At 40.7% G+C, this 18,626-nt stretch overlaps 1 protein-coding gene and 1 non-coding gene across 4 annotated transcripts in view; both read left to right on the forward strand.

The window, feature by feature from the left end:
• Positions 1 to 18,626, forward strand: part of NELL1 (neural EGFL like 1) — a 689,563-nt gene that overhangs the window by 233,660 nt on the left and 437,277 nt on the right. The gene's annotated exons all lie outside the window — the stretch shown is intronic.
• On the forward strand, positions 16,832 to 16,971 carry LOC114234269 (small nucleolar RNA SNORA7). Its single transcript, XR_003620456.2, has one exon. It is a non-coding gene; the product is annotated as a small nucleolar RNA SNORA7 (small nucleolar RNA).

Genomic DNA, 18,626 nt, shown 5'->3' on the forward strand with positions numbered 1-18,626 from the left:
ACCCAGGATAACACCGTGAGAAGCAAAGTGAACTTTCTGTCCTCAACATCAGACCTTCTCTACCCTTTGTTCTATACTTTTAATGAAAACTGCAATTCCAGGCTTTCTCAGCCTTGGTATGATTGCTTTTTTTTTTTCCGCCCTGTGCGTTGTGGTGTGTTTAGCAGCACACCTGATCTCTACCCACTCAATGCCAGTAGCATCCCCTCCCCTCACTGTGATAACCAAAAATGTCTCCAGACAGTGCCAATGTTCCCTGGGAGGTAAAATGCCCCCGGTAGAGAGCCACTGTGCTACTTAATGCTTCATTTGTACAGAAAAGACAGGAACCTATTACGATAAGACAGTCGATTTTATGCTGGGCAATGCACAAGGTTTTTTGACATGGTTATCTATAGGGACCATATGTATGATTTCCCAGGGCAGGTCCTGTTTTATATCTGTGGTCCCACCGAATTTATTAATAGCTTTCCCTTTCACGTTCAAAAGTGTACAGGTTTAAACGATACATTTTATAAACACTCTAATTTTGAGGAAGATATTCACATTTTCATAATTGTGGAAAAAGAAATTAGGCTCAGAAATTCAAAGTGATTTGCCAAAGGTCAGGATACACAGCTACTAAATTGGGTTGCTCAACCTTGAAATCAGGACTATTTACATCTAAAGTCCTATTGGTTGTTATGATCTTTCTGTCTCACACCTCCATGGTGAGCTATAGTAACTATTAGCATTACAAGAATTTCAAGACCAGCCATGACAGCAAGATGCCAGAAAAGTTCATCCATCTCAGTATCCAGAAGGGAAAAGAGAGAATTGCGAATTGCACAGTTTTAGAATTCAAGTCTGAGTTGGAGCATTTACTTTTCTGTGGCCTTGGAAATATGTCTCCTCTATCTCTGCAATAGAGATAAGAAGCTGAATGCAAGGCTACCATAGGATTAAATTAGGTGTGTATGGATGGTACTTGGTATGTATTAAGCACTCAGTAAAATGTTGATAGATATCAAGATATAAAGGAAAGCAGGCAGAACACTAGGGCTGTGCTAGGCAGGAAGGGTCATGAGCTGAGGGGCGACTTGGGTGACCTGTCAGGGCCCCCCCCCCCCCCCCCGACTCCTTTACGAGGCTTGCATCTGGAAAGAAGACTCAATGAAATGTCATTACCCAAAGCTTAAGCTCTGACTTCCTAGTTTATTTCAGATTTATAGGGCACTTTGGAAAAACAGAGCCCTGAAAAGACCCAAATTCATGCACAGTGGGGTTTCCCCTTGAATGGTTCAGTGGGGAGAGTGCTGCACCTGGTGTTAGAAACCCCGCCCTCTAGCCCTGTTCACAGACAGGCAGCTTTGTGATGTTGAGTGGGGCATTCCCTTCCTTTGAGCCTTAGTTTTCTCACTGTAAAAGGAATTGGGACTAAGCCCTTAGTTCTTCTTTTCCATTAAAAATTAATCACAAAATGACTTCAGAGTCAGGTTAAAAAGAACAGGAAAACAAACTACAGATTCAACCACGACAGTCATCCCTCCAAATCACTGCTACTAGTTACACTTGGATTTTGAGCTTAAAATTCTGTGAATGTAAGGGATTCCTCCAGTGTAGTGGCAGTATGGATGGCTTTTGTGTGTGTGTGTGTGTGTGTGTGTGTGTGTGTGTGTGTTTATTTGTATAAATACAAAATATTCTGTTATGCACATGTACCACTTTTCAAATCAGAAAATATTTAATGCTGCTAATTCATTTTGAAAAATCTACAAATCTACCAATTTAATAAGCCTGTGTGTCTTAAGACTTAGAATGAAGGTGGTGTGCAGTCCTACTGGGCCTGTCTACCATTACCTGAGAGATAATGTACCATGGGCCATGCTAATAAAAACAATGCATGACACCTGCCCACTCTAATCCCCATCTAGCTGCATGTGCACAGGTGGGTGGAGTACTGTCTTTGTTCTGGCCCATCACTCGGGGGGATAACTGATGGGTATGGCTTTTTTCTCAGTTGCTTTGATGGGTTTTAGTGCACCTCATTTTATTTTTTCATCTTGTACCTATAATCACTAAGCATTTCTCTAAGGCAATGAATGCAGCATGGCATAGAAGCTGCTTTACCAAAACAGGTGCAAATGTTTTCTAAAATCTTCCATACAGATAAAGACGGCTATTTAGTTAAACGCAATATCAATTCCCATCCATTACAGAGAAGAAAAAAGACCTAGAGGTGTTTTGATGTTCCAGAGTTTGAACAGACACATTCAGCCTCACTCAGAGATTCAGAAACTTTAGGAATGTGTTGGTGCATTTTATCTATCAATCTAATCTAATCTAATCTAATCTAATCTATTCACTCTTCATTTACTCACAAATATTTGAACTAGGAAATCAACTTAGAAAAATGGGTTGACTTAAAATCAAATGTTGGGGAATGATATTTACTGTCATCTGCATCATTAATTTGACTGACTTCACTGTTGTATGTCTTTCTTTACCTAATAGGTTCTTTGAGAACTGTCAGTATTTTAACCTCTTACCCAGATGGTCTCCACAGGATGTGCTGTATCAGTTAAGGGCTCATTTCTGGAGTCAGAGATGCAAATTCCTTTTCTGTCACTTAGAGTGTGAGCTAAAATTGTATTGTTCCCCTTCTTCATGAATCATGTGGAAATAACAATAGGATCTATCTTGTAGATTGTTTTGAAGAGTAAACTACATATAAATTTTCTCATAAGAGTGCCTGGAACAAGTTAGATTTCCATGGCTGTTCACTTTTATTCTTATTACTAGAGTCCTGATGCATGAAAATTGGTGCAAACTAGGCCTTCCATCCCCTGCCTGCCGGCACCGGCTTCCCTCCGGCACCTGGGACCTGGGCTTCTCTCCTCCGGCCACTGGCAGGCATCTGGGACCTGGGCTGCTTCCCTCCTCCAGCCCCCCACAGGCCCCTGGGACCCAGGCTGGCTTCCCTCCGGCCCCGGCTTCGTCAGGAAGGACATCCGGAATGATGTTTGGAAGATGTCCTGTCTAATTAGCTTATTATCCTTTTATTATTATAGATTCCCCCATGAAACGTATTATGTGGGTGACAAATGTGAATCAAAACCAATTTCCCTAAAACATGATTGATTAAGGCATCTGGATCCTCCCTCTGTTTAGGTTCCAAGGTTTATTCCAGGGGTCCTCAAACTTTTTAAACAGGGGGCCAGTTCACTGTCCCTCAGACCGTTGGAGGGCCGGACTATATTTAAAAAAAAACACAAACTATGAACAAATTCCTATACACACTGCTAAGTCGGCTGCTAAGCAGGACAGGCAGCAGTGGCAAAAACACCCGGCGGGCCGGATAAATGTCCTCAGCGGGCCGCATGTGGCCCGCGGGCCCGTAGTTTGAGGACCCCTGGTTTATTCAATAATCCCAAGTGCCAAGGGAGTAAAAGCAATTTAATATATCAAGTTTTAATATAGTTTTTAATAATCTGGACTTTTCCCACCTCATCTTGCCTATTTATGTAAATTGACATTCAATGGGAAAAACTCGCCTAAAGCTTTTCTTCCCATATCAGTAATGAAGTTTTCTTTGTCCATTTCAGCTCCCAGTGATCTCTATCTGCCACAAACTCAAAGTCTTTGTTCATGTCAGTCTCTCATTCATGAAACAGTAGAGTGCCATGCTTGGCTCACCTGCTGAGGATACTATATAAATCAGACAGGAAAGGTCTTTGGGACTGTGGGCTATAGAGTGTTTTTGAAATTTCCAAATTTTATCTTCTGTGGGATTTGATTTTCTTCTCAGTGCCTGACGTGGTGTTTTTTGCATTCACTGTAGGTGCTCAGAAAATAACTTGATGAATAATAATTATAAAACCTGTAGCCATTCTTTATTGAGCTCTTTAGTGTACTAAGCTCTGTGCTTTATATATAAAGTCTCATTGAATCCTGACAATCCCATGCTGCGGCTGTTATGCTCCTCATTTTATAGTCAAGGAAGCAGAGACTCCACAAGGTTAAGTAACTTCACAGAGCCCCAGAACTGGTCAGTGGAAGAATCTGGTTTGAATCCAGGCTTATCTTATTCTGAAATCCATCTGCTGAAATGTTGTGCTAGACTCGATGATGGACGGGGATGGGGGGCGGGTGTCATGCATAATTAGATGAATGAATTTCATGGAAGGAACTTTAGGTCACGTATGGTTTTTCTCATTGGCTGCTGCTTCTCCCTTGCTGGCTCTTCCTCACCTACCTGAGTTCTACCTATTGAAGCACTCTGGGACTTTCTTCATGGACTTCTCTTTGTTTTTACTCCCTTGGTGATCGCATTCAGTCTCATGGTTTTAAATGGCATCTATGTACTAGGGATGTTCATGTGTGTATCTGAGTCTAGACCTGACCCCTTCATCCTAGATTCAGATATTTTACTGCTTATTTTATATCTCTGATGTGCAGAAGGCATCAAAAATTTATATTCCCCATGACCCGCCCTCCCCAACCTGCTTTTCCTCCAGTCATTCTAGTTGCTCAGGCTAAAACCTTGGGTAGGAATCATCCTTGAGCCCTATTTCTCACATTGTACATGTAATTTATTAGCAAATCCTGTCAACTCAACCTTCAAAATATAGCCACAATCTGTCTGACTACATCTCACCATCACTATTGCCATTATCAGGTTTAAGTCACTATCAACTCTCACCTCTATCATTGCACTAGTCTCTTAGCAACTCTCTCTGTTTCTGCTCTTGCATATGTCCCTCCCCTTCCCCATCTCAGCTGACACTGCTGCTGATGTGATCAGGTTAAAGTGAAAATCAGATCATGTCACTCATCTTCCCAGACTTCTTAAGCAGCTTCCTAATTCAGTCCTTGTAAAAGGAAGCATGAAGGCCCTACCTAGTTTGATATGCCCTTAAGTCCCAGATCTCATCTCCTCCTAATGTTCCCCATACTTAGCCTCTTCCTGCCATATTGGCCTCCTTGCTGCTCTGCAAACACTCCGGACACGCTCTCCCTTGGGGCCTTTGCAATGACTTTCTTCTGTGTGGCTCATGCCCTTATCTCATCTTTTCAGTTTTTTACTCACAATCAATCACCAAATCAGAAAGGTCTGTTTAAAATTGCCTGTCAGCCTGACTCCCTGTCTATATTCTCCACTTTCATACGTGGGTTGGCAAAAGTAGGTTTACAGTTGTTCCTATGGAAAGAGACATGCAGGTTATGATTATTACAGTAGCTTTGCTAACTTAAAGAATGTCACAATGCACATATGTAATACTGTAAACAATAAAAAAAAGAATGTCACAATGCAACTATAAACCTACTTTTGCCCACCCCTGTATTCTCCATAGCAATCATCACCATCTAAAACTCTATGCCAGTGGTTCTCAACCTTTCTAATGCCGCGACCCTTTAATACAGTTCCTCATGTTGTGGAGACCCCCAACCATAAAATTATTTTTGTTGCTACTTCATAACTGTAATTTTGCTACTGTTAATGAATCATAATGTAAATATCTGTGTTTTCTGATGGTCTTAGGCTCTACAGCAGCAGTTCTCAACCTGTGGGTCGCTAAGACCATCGAAACCGCTAGCAGGGTCGCCTAAGACCATCGGAAAACACAGATATTTACATTACGATTCATAACAGTAGCAAAATTACAGTTATGAAGTAGCAACGAAAATAATGTTATGGTTGGGGGTCACCTCAACATGAGGCACTGTATTAAAGGGTTGCGGCATTAGAAAGGTTGAGAACCACTGCTCTATGCAATTTAACAGTAGATGGTAAGCCACATGAAGGCAGGGATTTTTGTCTATTATGTTTATTATCCCAGACTCTAGAACATTGCCTGGCACATTTAATACATGCACGAAATGTTTCTTGAATGATTGCATACATTGTGCATTTACTTTGTGCCGACACTGTGCTGAGCATTTTGCATTCATTATTAAATTGTAAAATAAGACCTGGGTGGGGGGTGTTGGTAGGAACTGGGAGGAAGTGGGGGGTGGTGGAAAAGGAAGGACAATGGAGGATATCTGTAATACTATCAACAATAAAAATATATATATTAAAAAATAAATTGTAAAATATCTTCACAATGATCCTTTGAGTGAAATAATCTTATTGTACATACTTTACAGATGAGAAGCTTGAGCTTAGAGATATTAAATTATCTTGCTCAAGGTTACACAGCTAAGGATAGACATGGGTCTGCTTAACCCCCATTCCAAACAATTACATTCTGCTGGCTTTTGATATTCAGCTCAGATCCGTGACCCCCACTTTCTTAGAAACACATGCTATTTTTAGTCCTCTTGGGACATTTCCTACTTGTGTCCTGTGAAGGATTAACAAGCATTCTTTGGGGGAAAGTAGGAAAAGCAATGCTAGTGATTATTTTTCTTTCACTGAGCATAGGGGGTTGGGAGGGTGGGGGAAAGTTTAGGAATAAAATTTATTTTAAAAGACATTTGTAGGAAAAACGTTTTAGTTCTTGTGAGGCAGCAACCCACCATATCTGAGCATGCCAGCTGGTCTCACAGGACACCTCTGATTGGAGCTCACAAGGCGGCTCCCCTGGGTACTTGGGGAAAGCCTGGCTTGGCTGTATCATCTGTATTTCTGGTTTTTCTACCTAGTTTTCAAGGTCCTGCAGAGCAAGGACCATTTCTTCTATTTAGCAGCAAGTGACGTGCTAGAGACCGTTAACAAAAGTAAACAAAATTAAATTTGAAACTTGCAGAATAAAGGAATAACTTGACTGTGCTGAGTCCATTCCTAAATAGCCACTCTTCACTCCAGGCCTAGAGTTGACACTGATCATGCCTGTTTATTCCTCCACTGAACTGTTCACTCTCCTAGCTGTCCATGGGGTTATGTGACAATAATGCTTTGGTTCGCTCTGAGTTGGGTCATCTCAGTGATAACCACCTCTCAGGTTCTGGGATTCTTCAAATGGGCCCAGAGGGCAAAAGTTCAGTTTTAAAAATAATTTTCTTCTTACAGTTCCTAAAAGACCTTTTTTTTTTTGTTTTGTTTTGATTTTTATCAAGAGGCAGTTTCTCTGGAATTTTAGCTCCCTCCCTGGAACGGTTCATTTTTTGGGGGGATGAAAATCCGCAGTTACAAGGCAGTTCAGCAGGGATGGGCCTGCTGGGGTAGGCCTGGCAGCGGAGCAGAGGGAATGGGCTGAGTGTGCTTCAGGGCCCTTGAAGGCAGAATTCCTGCTGCAGCTTATCTTTTCCAGCACCCTAGATCCTTCCGCTTACATTACAAAAAGTCAGGCAGATGCGAGTCTGCAGGAAGAACATGTCTTCAAAATTGGTTCTTAGAAATGTTGCCAGTGGAAATAAGGTGCTTTCACGGAGTCGCAAGAAAAGCATTTTGGGGACTGATGCCTGGGAGGATGAGGCGCACTGGTGAGATTTATTGGAGCTGGAGCGAACACAAAGAACTGTCCCCAGGTGCGCAGTGTCTCATTCACGACCAGGGTGGCTCAGCTCCGGCCTGCTGTGGAAGCAGTCCAGCCTCCTCTCACCAAGCCCAGAAGAAGGGCCAGGGTCTGGGGATGTTGTTCCGTTAGCCGGCATCGGCAGGGCGTCGGAAGCTGCTGTAGTTCAGTCCGTGTCACAGCTTAGCCAGCTCAGCTTCTGTCCCCATTCAGCTAGTCTCTGTTCCCCAGTGCGCTCTACCTAGGCCCGCACTTGGAGCCCATGCTGCTGCCAGTGCTACCCAGATGGGCCTTGGTTAAACTTTGATTATATTACCTTGGGCTTGGGGGAGAGGGGCATTCTTTTAAACGTACCAATCTCTTTCCTGATAATTTCTCAATTCAATCTTTTCCCTAGGTTTTCCAGGTTAGACTCCTCCCCTTTATAATCTCCAAGTTGACTCCTGTTGCACATGCCTCACAGTAGAAGGACTTTCCCCTGTGCCATCTTGGCTTTTACTCCGCATGCCCCAAAGTTCTGTACCTACTGGTTTCTACTGCACATGAGCTTACCTCTCCCTGCACCACCATGGCTTCTGTTGTGCATGTACTTTGCAAATGATTTCCCCCTGTGCCTCCCTCGGTAATTCCAGCTAATAGCCAGTTGTCCCCAAGGGAGTTTGGAAAGCTGATCTTCAGGGGATTAGGTCCCCTTTGGCAGAGGATGTGGCTTTCCCCTGGGGTGCCTGAAGCCAACTTCCAGACTTAATCAGGCTCAGCCAGTCTAGGTCCCTTCTCTTGTTAACTCCTAGCTGCCTATGCTAACAGAAACTCATTTCTTCCCTGCAGAATCCAGCTGAAAATGGAGCAAAAAACCCAAAATGTAATTATATAAAAAATGTGATATACCTATGCTCTAGAAGCCTTTCTGCATTTTTGAGGGGATGTTGCAGTGGTTTTCACCCAGCACAGATTTCCTTGTTTGAGGCTGTTGCTCAAGAGGCTGACTTAATGAGTCCAGGGTAGCTAGGATAGGGCATCTGTGTTTTATGAGGACATCAGACTTTTCTTTTAAAGCTCTCCTTGTGATTCTAGTTTGCAGCCAGGGTTGAGAACCGGTGCTTTAAGCCATTTCTGGTCTAGGTGCTAAGTGAATCATTTCCTCCTGTGGACGAGTCATGCTTTGGCTCGAAAAATATGACCCACTTAGCACTAAAAAATGTAAAATAAAAACATTTAGGAAGCACAGGGGCTTTACATGAATGATGCCATGCTGGACTTAATCCATATTTCAAAGGTCAGAGTTAACTGATGAAATGAGAAGCAGGGATTAACAAAACCAGTTATATTCAGTAACTTATTTCCCTGAGAATTGACTGTCTCCTCATCTGATTTTATTCCAGTTATCTTCCCCCCTCTATACTTCTCTCACTCTCTTCTCTTTCATTTGTATCCACACTCTCTCTATTTCTTTTTTCCCTTTCTCTGCTTTCTTCTTTGATTTTTATTCTCCACTGCCTCCTACACTTTTCTTTTTTCTGTATTTGACGAGCATACAAGATGAGATACATTTTGTCAGCAATGTTTATTGAGGAATTGTTTGTTTCCAGTGATTTATTTTATTTTTTAATATTTGATTTGAGAGAGAGAGAGAGAGAGAGAGAGAGAGAGAGAGAGAGAGAGAGAGAGAAAGGAACCTTGATTTGTTGTTCTACCTCTTTATGCATTCATTGGTTGATTCTTGTACATGCCCCATCGAACTCCCAATCTTGGTGTATCGGGATGATGCTCCAACCAATTGAGTTACCCATGGTTTATTTTAAAAGCAAATTCATTGGACAGTTTATATTTCTTTTCATTCAAAAAGCTCTCGTGTTTTAAATTTATATGTTGCTTTGAAAAGTTCACATCCCCCAACTCTTCTCTCTCCCTCTTGTGAAATGTGGAAGTCTAAGGGAAATAGATTTCCTTCCTGAGTTAATGCAGCACAAGTTAAAGGAGAAGCCCTCCAGCTAGCTAACACTGTTCCTTACTTGTCCTCTGTTTTGTGGGGTTGTTAGTGTTAACTTCAGAGTTTCAGAAACCAAGCACAGAATTACACAGATTTTGTACTTGTCTTTGGAAATAAAGGGATTAAGTGGATCACAGAACTGTTTGCTTCCCTGTACACCTCTTGTTTGGATATGGGAGGGGGGGATGTCCTTGTAGTGCTGTGTTTTACGGACATCCGCTGAAGGCAGAGATGGATTTTGTCTTAAATAAATGGCAAAATTCAGCTTCACTTAAACTTCACATCATAATTAGGTCTGTACTGTCTCCTTTTGACTTACATTTTTTTGTCAATTTGGTGCTTGTAGAACGTATTTATTTTGTTTCATGGGTTTATATTTGCTACATTTCCCAGCTTATAACATTTCTCCCTCCTCATCGTTCTCCTCCCTCTCCCCATCCTGTCATCACTACCACCAGCCTCCCTGTGACCACCCAGAAGCACTAGGAAAACCCAGCCACAAGAGTCCGACTTACCAGAGTTTTCTCCGAAAACTCCACTTGACTGACGTTAACTAGATTCATCTGGTTTTCTGAGCTCCAGACTTATTTGTCCCTGCACTGCTTGCTGCCACCAATCTTGGATTCAGGCTTCTGAGGGGAAGCATGAAAAAAGAAGGGTGCAGGAGAGGGGTTGAATAAAGGGCACCAAAGAACAATTGATTTAAATAAAGGGAAGAATCATCTAGTGGCTTAGCTTCCAGCTTTCAATCCCCTCTCCATTCATCTAATGGAAAAGAAATGGAATAACCATTAACCGCTTTTATTCTGATGGCAGGTACATTATACCTGAAAACAAGATTGAAGATCTTAAAATTTCACCATCCTCAGCAAGACCTCGAGTGAAAATAATCAGAAAAGTGACCTGCTGAATAGGTACTTGAGAGCTTGCCAGTATAGAACTAAATGGAGTGATCGGAGGCTCATCATGATACATTAGATGATCGGTGTGCACAAGTTTGGGAAAGTGACAGCCTGTAGTAGTCGAGGCTAGCTTGTGAATCAAACTTTAAGATTACATGAGATATTTATTTAGGGGTCAACAGTAGAGACGTGGTGGAACGGGTGTGTTCGATAAAAAAATTGTTGCTATCATTGCATGTCTAGGGTTAGGAACTGTGGGTGATTAGGAAGGGTCCTGAAGATATGATGTATCTCTGTGGTTGGATGGTTTGTGCTTTTTGAGACATAGTTTGACCTTTCAGTAGCACAGACAACTGTTATAGATGAAATGTCTTGGCTGAGGTTTGTTTTTTTGGGTCAGCCCTTTTGACATTCAGCTAATGCTCTCATTAAACCAGAAGCTTAGGGATTAGGGTCCTTCTGTGTTTGGTTTTCAACTGTATAGCTGAGGCCCGTTAAACTTACTTAACTTGGACTCAGTGGTAATGAGAACCAGGCTTTGGCCTCATATAAATCAATTTCAGAGACATTTTATCTTCATCTTTGGCTTATTTTCTTTTGATTTTATTTCCTTGCAGCATGTTAACTGTTACCTGTTGCACTCAATAGGGGAGGAAGATTAAAATTTAAAGTTGCTGGTGCTTTCACAGAAAAGCAGTTCTAAAACTTACTTGTTAATTTTGTTCTGTTCAGATGACAGCAGCAATATGTGTTCATTTTAGAGAATGAAGATAAAAATCACCAAGGGTAGATGGAGAAGATGTTGGTCATTTGTGAAAAGAGAAGTTGCTGTTGGAAGGTGACAATAATGACTTTTACTCAGTAATTTATGTTAAATGGATATTAATTGAACAGTGACTACTATACATGGCAGACACTATGCCAGGAATGGGGAAACTATAGTGAACAAAACCAACAAATCCCTGCTCTCACAAAGCCCACTTTCTAGTTGGGGGAGACACACAGAATATGCCAAGGTAAGGGCTCTGAAAAAGAAATGCAGGAGGTTGGGAGAGTTGATGATGGGGAAATGTTGGGTGTGTGCCATTTTATACAGGTTGATCAGGGAAGGCGAATGCTATGTAGATGGAGCCGGGACAGGGGTAGGAGTGAGCTGAGAGGAGATCATGAGGCTCTTAGTAGGCCATAGTAAGTAAGGACATTGGATTTCTTTTTCTTTATTATGATTTTTTCAGGCCTGAGGCAGAGATGCTTTATATTTATCCTGTTTAGTATTAACTTCCTGAATTTGAGCATTGATTACTGTCCTAAAACATGGAAAATTTCCAGCTATTCTCTCCCTCAAGTCTTTCTATTTTCTCTCTCTTCGAACTTCACTTAGATTTTCTTACTTGGTCATCCATATCTCTTTAACCATATTTCCATGCTTTCCATGGAAAGTGCCATGATGCATTGTTGGCAATTTTTTAGATGTATATGACAGTTAATGAAGTCTTTCTTTAGTCACTGAATTTTTAAAATTTCAATAATTACACACACACAAACACACAAGCACACATATTACATAGAATGCTTATATATGCCATATATATGTTTAGAAGTTCTGTTCTTTTTCATATCTACCTGGTCCCATTTGATAGTATCTTTTTCCATTGTTATAGTTTTGTGTTAATCTTCAATTAAAAATGTTTAATATATATATATGTATATATATATGTATATATATAATAGTATTTATTGGAAAATTTTATTTAAAGTTATTATTACTTATATTCCACTGTTATTTTTCTGATTATTTTCACTCATTGTTGGCTTGTTTGTTTTGTAATTGTGGATGAGATTGTGAACTAATTTCCAGCAACAGTTAGCTGTGGGAATCCCTTGAAGCCTGGATTAAGACCAGTACTTTTAAATAGAAGTTTCTGCAATGATGGGAATGTTTTATGTCTCTGCTTCTACTATGGTAGCCACTAGTTACATGTGGCTGAATATTGAGCAATTCAAATGTGCCTAATGTGATGAACTGAATTTCAAATTAAGTTTAAATTCCTATAAATTTAATTTAGTCTCATATGGCTAGTGGCCAACTTATTAGACAGCACAGGGCTACAGAGTATTTGATTTTTTTCCTTCTTCCAGATGCACCTGGGAACTAGTAATTTGGGGCCACTTTATGTTAATTTTTTGGCCAGAGCTATCCCTTACTACACAGATAAATAGATTTGATCCTGGCACTGTCAGTGGAGGTTGGTGGTTATACAATTTCACTGGGATATTATTATATATACAGGAGAGGCATATTCCTTACCCATCTCCTTTTTCTGGTGAGCAGATAAATTTTTAGTCCACACTTTTCCCAATGCATGAATAATTCTTTAGGAATCCCAGCTTTACTTAAGAATTTTATTTTCATTCTTTGGATGGTTTGTCCTTTTCTCTTTTCCCAAACATTGAAACCTGGCAGTCATTTGATCAGCAGTCACTTAGATCTTTGTGTTTTTTTTTTTTTTTCCTTCCTCTTCTTTTCTGGCCCCTGCAAATATCCCCTATATTCCTGCAAGCTCAGATAGTCATTTGGAGAAAAATTTGTTATATTTTATCAAACATTACTAACTTATGAAATAGGCACTTATCAGGACATTTATTCTTCTGGCTTATGGCTGAAAATTAGTGTCTCTTTTTTTTCTGACTAATTTCTTTCTAGAGGACAGATATATTGGGAGCCTTTATTCCTGGGCATGGGGAGAGGTATTAATTGGTAGTTAAATAACAGAACAGGAATGTAAATAGATCTTTTTCCTGGTCCACTAAGTTCATGAATAAAAAAGATGAAACATGATACTTTGTATTGTCAAACTGAATACTGTTTACTTGTTTATAGTTAGGGTTTAACATACTTGGTTTATGAGCAAGCTATAAACATCCTATTCTTCCAGCTGCATGGAGGCACATGGGATTATTTATATGTGAGCCCTGAGTCCATGAAGGCCAGGTTCCCTTATTGCAGCTGTACAAGAATCCTGGGAGAGAATAGGTTCAAACAGCGAGGCAACAGTTTATAAATACTTTTGTTGTTGTATTTGTCTTGGGTTGTTTTGCAGAGATGATCTTGGTTTGACAAGTCTATTGGTGATAAGTAGGCAATCTATTTCTATCCCTCTCAATTTAAAATTGCATATGTGAGTTAGATGCCGCCACAGGGGAAACAGCTATAGAATACAAAAAAAGAGAAGGCCAGAGTTAATTTGTACTAGAAAGAAAAATGTAGGACTGCAGTTTGGCTAATAGGACATAAAAGGGCTAGCAATGATGGTTTATTTTCTGAATCTTTTCGCTTAGGCTTTCAGCAGCATCATTGTAATTGCCAGTATTCACTGAGCACTTACCATATTCCAGGTACTGTTCTAAAAGCTTCTTTTTTTAAACCTTCAACTATATATAATGGAGGTTCCATTATAATTTCCATTTTCATCTGAGGACTAAAGCACAGAGAGATTGAGAAACTTAGCTGGTAAGCAGTAAGGCTGGGATTTGAACCCAGACTCCAGTGTCTGACTCTTAACCATTGTATGTCATTTTAGAAATACTCTCCAATGTTGCACATACTGATTTCTGTGATGACAGAATCGATGGTATGCATAAACATTTTAGGTGTGCTTTCTGCCTCAATAAGGTTGTTTTCCCCGCCTCTCGCATAGCAAGATGTCTAGATACTGGCTCAATGATGCTTTCAGGGATCCAGGCTCTTTTAGTTTTCTTCCTTCCATTTCTCACGTATTTGTTTTCATCCACAGTCTTGCCTGTGGTATCCAGATGGCTTCTGTTCTTCAGACCTCACATTCTTGTTCAAGGAAGGGAGAAAGGAGAAGTAGTGGCAGCTATGTCTGCCCCTTGCATCAGGGGAGAAAGGAGAAGTAGTGGCAGCTATGTCTGCCCCTTGCATCAGGGGAGAAAAGTCTTTTCCTAAAGCTCCCACAGACACAGCGTCTTCTGTTTCATTGGATGGTATTGCATCACATGGCCATCCTGGCTGCCAAGGATGTTGGAAAATTGCATAGCTCACATTTTTCAGACTCTGTAGTAATAGGTAGGCAAGGAAGGAGTTGGGAATGGGTATTAAGATAGTTGAATAACAGTGTCTGCTCCAGTGGTGTGCTGGAAACTTAGATTGGAATGTATTTGGTGAGATGAATTTTCTGAGACTCACCTCGACGAGAAAGTCACATAGTGGGAGCCAGGAAGTTCCACTTGCATCAGCTCTGCCTTTTTCATACTTATATTGGTGTAGGCCCTGAGGACTTCCATGTGCAGATCCAGCCCCATTCAATCCCAGAGCCATGCCCGTTTGCACCAGCTTGGGACTGGGATCTGGAATGAATCTGAACACCAGGCTTCTGGAAGGCCTGGCTGGGAGACCCTACCTTCTACCTATTTGCTGAGTGTTCTAGTTATTCTCTAAATGCCAGAGGGTTTCTCTAATCCCTATGGCTGGCATTCAGTCTTGATTTATTGACTGTACTTCAGACCCTTCTGAGGTTGGGACACCTGGATTAGATTTATGCAGGCCTCTCCCCTGATGCTGTTTAATGAATCATGACAGCATCACTGCCACCTCCTGCTGCTGCCTGGCTGGCTATCAGGGCTCCTACTTAGGTATTAAATTGAGATGCCAACAGAGTGGTCTCAGGTTCAACATGATTGGGGAATACTGCGCCTTTTATTTGCCCTCTTCCCAGGATTGCTCTATCCTGACTTATTCTTATTCTTATTCTTCTTCCCATCACACGCTTCACTGTCAAGGCTGCCCCCACGGTCAACGTTTAGTACCTTAGTCCACACCTTTCCAGGCCTGAGGCAGGGATGCCCAATCGACTGCTTGGGTCCTAGTCTCTTTCAACAGGAGTCAATTTTATCATGGCTGGAGAGTGCCCTGATTACCCAAATACCTTTTCATTCTACTTTCTGATATCTCAAATTCCATAACCAGCAAGTTCCTCATGTTAGGCAATTTGACAAGGAGTAATTGGGTACCAACCAGGTTCCAGGCCTGGTGGTGGGAATATAGTTACATAATACATTGCCTTCTTACATGTTATAGCCTGGCAGAGAAGGCCAAAATCAACAGTTATCATAAGGATGATGGTTTTATGAAAGAGGTAATACACAGTGGGAATACAAGGTGGTCTAGTCTGGCCCAGAGAACTTGGACATGCCTCCCTGAGGGAGAGCCTGGGACCTAAAGATAGGAGAGAAGGGGAAGGTGGTAGGTTCAGGTGGTAGGTTTGGCACAAGGGCAAGTGTGTTATGTTCAGAGAACTGAAAGCAGGGCCAGCTTCATGGACAAGTAACGTGGACTGTTGCACAGGGTTCTAAGCATAGAAAGGCCTCACCCTTGGTTTAATATTCTGCTGTTGTAATCTTGAAATTCTTAGTAGTAAATTTTGAACAAGTTTTCATTTTGCACTGGGTTTCACAAGTATGAAGTCCATTCTGATTGAGAAGAATTGGATGTGCTAAAGGGTGGCTTGATCTCAAGGGTAGATGGAGAAGATGTAGGTCATTTGTGAAAAGAGAAGTTGCTGTTGGAAGGTGACAGTAATGACTTTTACTCAATAATTTATGTTAAATGGATATTAATTGAACAGTGACTACTATACATGGCAGACACTGTGCCAGGAATGGGGAAACCATAGTGAACAAAACCAACAAATCCCTGCTCTCACAAAGCCCACTTTCTAGTTGGGGGAGACACACAGAATATGCCAAGTGGGAGATAAGGTAAGGGCTCTGAAAAAGAAATGCAGGAGGGTGGGAGAGATGACCATGGGGAAATGTTGGGTGTGTGCCATTTTACACAGGTTGATTAGGGAAGGCGAGGCTATATAGATGGAGCTGGGACAGGGGTAGGAGTGAGCAGAGAGGAGATCATGAGGCTCTTGGTAGTCCATAGTAAGTAAGGACATTGGATTTCTTTTTCTTTTTCATTGAGTTTATTATGGTGACAATCATTCACAAAACCACAAGGTTTCAAGTGTGCAACTCAGCAAAACATCATCTGCACCTCATCTTGCACCTGTTGTCAAGACAAAACAAAGTCTCTTTCCATCCCCATTTCCCCCACACTCCTTTGCCCACCTCCACCTACCTCCCAGCCCCCTTTCACTCTAGTTATCGCCACACTGTTGTCTGTGTCTATATGTTTTACCTATATAGGGTTTCCCAAAAAATGTATACACACTTTGAATAATTATCAAGGCGGTGTTTACTGAAATACATTTCATTTTCAAAAATTGAGCTATCAGCTGTTAAAGAGTATATACATTCTTTGGGACACCCTGGATATGTTTTTTTGGCTTTACCTTCTTTTACCAGCCCCCCCCAAAACAAACAAACAAACAAACAAACAAAACAACAACAACAAAAAACTCTAAGATAGGAAGTCATTGAAGAGTTTCTAGCAGAAAAATGATATTTTACTGACACCTTAAAATATAATTCAGAACCTCCCAGGATTGTGTCTGGAGAGTGGCTAATATTCTGCCAGCTTCAGAGATAGGAGGGAAAGCAAGCCTGGCAGAGGTCCCCATTTCATTCCCCACTTGCTCCGTAGCTGCTAATCGGAAGACACTCTGCAACACTGTCAACTAACTAACTAACTAACTAACTAACTAACTAACTAACTAAATACATAAAAGTATAATTCTGACTGTGTGTTGAGGGAGGCAAAGGCAGAAGCAGGAAGATCCATTGCGATGCAATTTTAACTACTTAGCACAGGAGGATGGTGGCTGGTTATTAGGATTCTAGGTGGTGAGAGGTGGGTTGGCTTCTGGATCGATACAGCATGAAGCTGATAGGGTTTGTTGGTGAGATTGGAGATAGAGTGAGGAAGAGTGAAAGTGAGGGTTTGATCCCATATTAACCAGTTAACTACCATGTGTCCAAAACGGAAAACATCCTCACATGCCACGATATTTTGAATTTAATTTAAAAAATCAATTTTCAATAAATATTATAAAAACAAATATATTACTCACAATTTGGGTGTTCTTGAATATTTTTAGCTGAAAATTCTCACGAAAAAAAATGATTTTAAAGTTGGTCATGGCTGCCACTTAGGGAAAACAGGTGTTTTTTTTTTATAGACGCACGTGGCATGGGGGGAAGGTCCGCCGCTTGAGTCTACAGATGCTTATGGTGTACAATGGGTTAATCATTTACATGTTAGTGAGAATAAGCATTTCTAATTCCTTAGAGCAGACTTGCTAGAGAATTCAGGGAAATGAAATGGAAACAGAAAGGTTGGAACCATTTCAGAGAAACATTGTATGCTTACAATTTTGCCTTATTAACCTTTATACGAAAGCTAGTGAAATTATATCTTATTCATACTATCTGCAGGACCGAAACAAAGCAGTGCTGTAAAGATCAATACAGATAGGATTGAAAAGGATCCCTGAAAGGTGTATGAAAGAATACGACACACTGGGCTTGCTGGATGGCTCATTCTTTAGACTAACTTTATCATTTATGCTAATACTTCTCAAATGTTTACCAGACAACAGATGCTGGCCTAGTTACATTGGAATCACCATCAACACTTGTTAAAATGAGGGATTCCTGGGGACCATTCCTCCCAAATTGTGATATGCTACTAAGTTTGTGTGGTATATCGTTTACAAAGCATCTTCTGTTGATTCTAATGCATAGATGTTTGGGAGACTACTGGTTTATAATATTTCTTTAAGATGGCACTTTATCAAATTTGACCAAGAAAACTCTGGACTAGCAAGAAATCAAATAGTAAATGAGTATAGAAATTATGTATTTAATGAACAATCCAGCTATTTATAGGCTGTGGGATAAAAAATCTATTAGTCTTCATACCTTTTAAAACCTGGGAAAATAAATGACTTGTGACAAAGGCTAGAGTTTGGTTGTATTTCCTTTTGGCAGTAAACAATATATGTACTAACAGTGTTGTCTTGGCTATTTGCTGAACGGAAGAGAAGAAAGAACACCAGGTTTACAAATATGGGTTATAGGACCAGCTCTGGTGCTAACCAGCTTTGGCAGGGATGGCGGGAACTGGCTTGTACTGGGCACTAAGGAGATTTTCAGGAGTCTTGAGAGCCAGTTGTCTAACGCAGACCATATTTAAAATTAAATTATATCAATTTACAATTAAATTATATAAAGAAAAAAAGGTAATAACTACTGAAGACTCATCACTTCCTAATTATTTCTTCCACTTTTACTATTATTATCTATGATCTTGTATCTGTACGTGGAAAT

This window comes from Eptesicus fuscus, chromosome 13 (assembly GCF_027574615.1).
Source record: "Eptesicus fuscus isolate TK198812 chromosome 13, DD_ASM_mEF_20220401, whole genome shotgun sequence".
NCBI classification, from domain to species: Eukaryota; Metazoa; Chordata; class Mammalia; order Chiroptera; family Vespertilionidae; genus Eptesicus; species Eptesicus fuscus.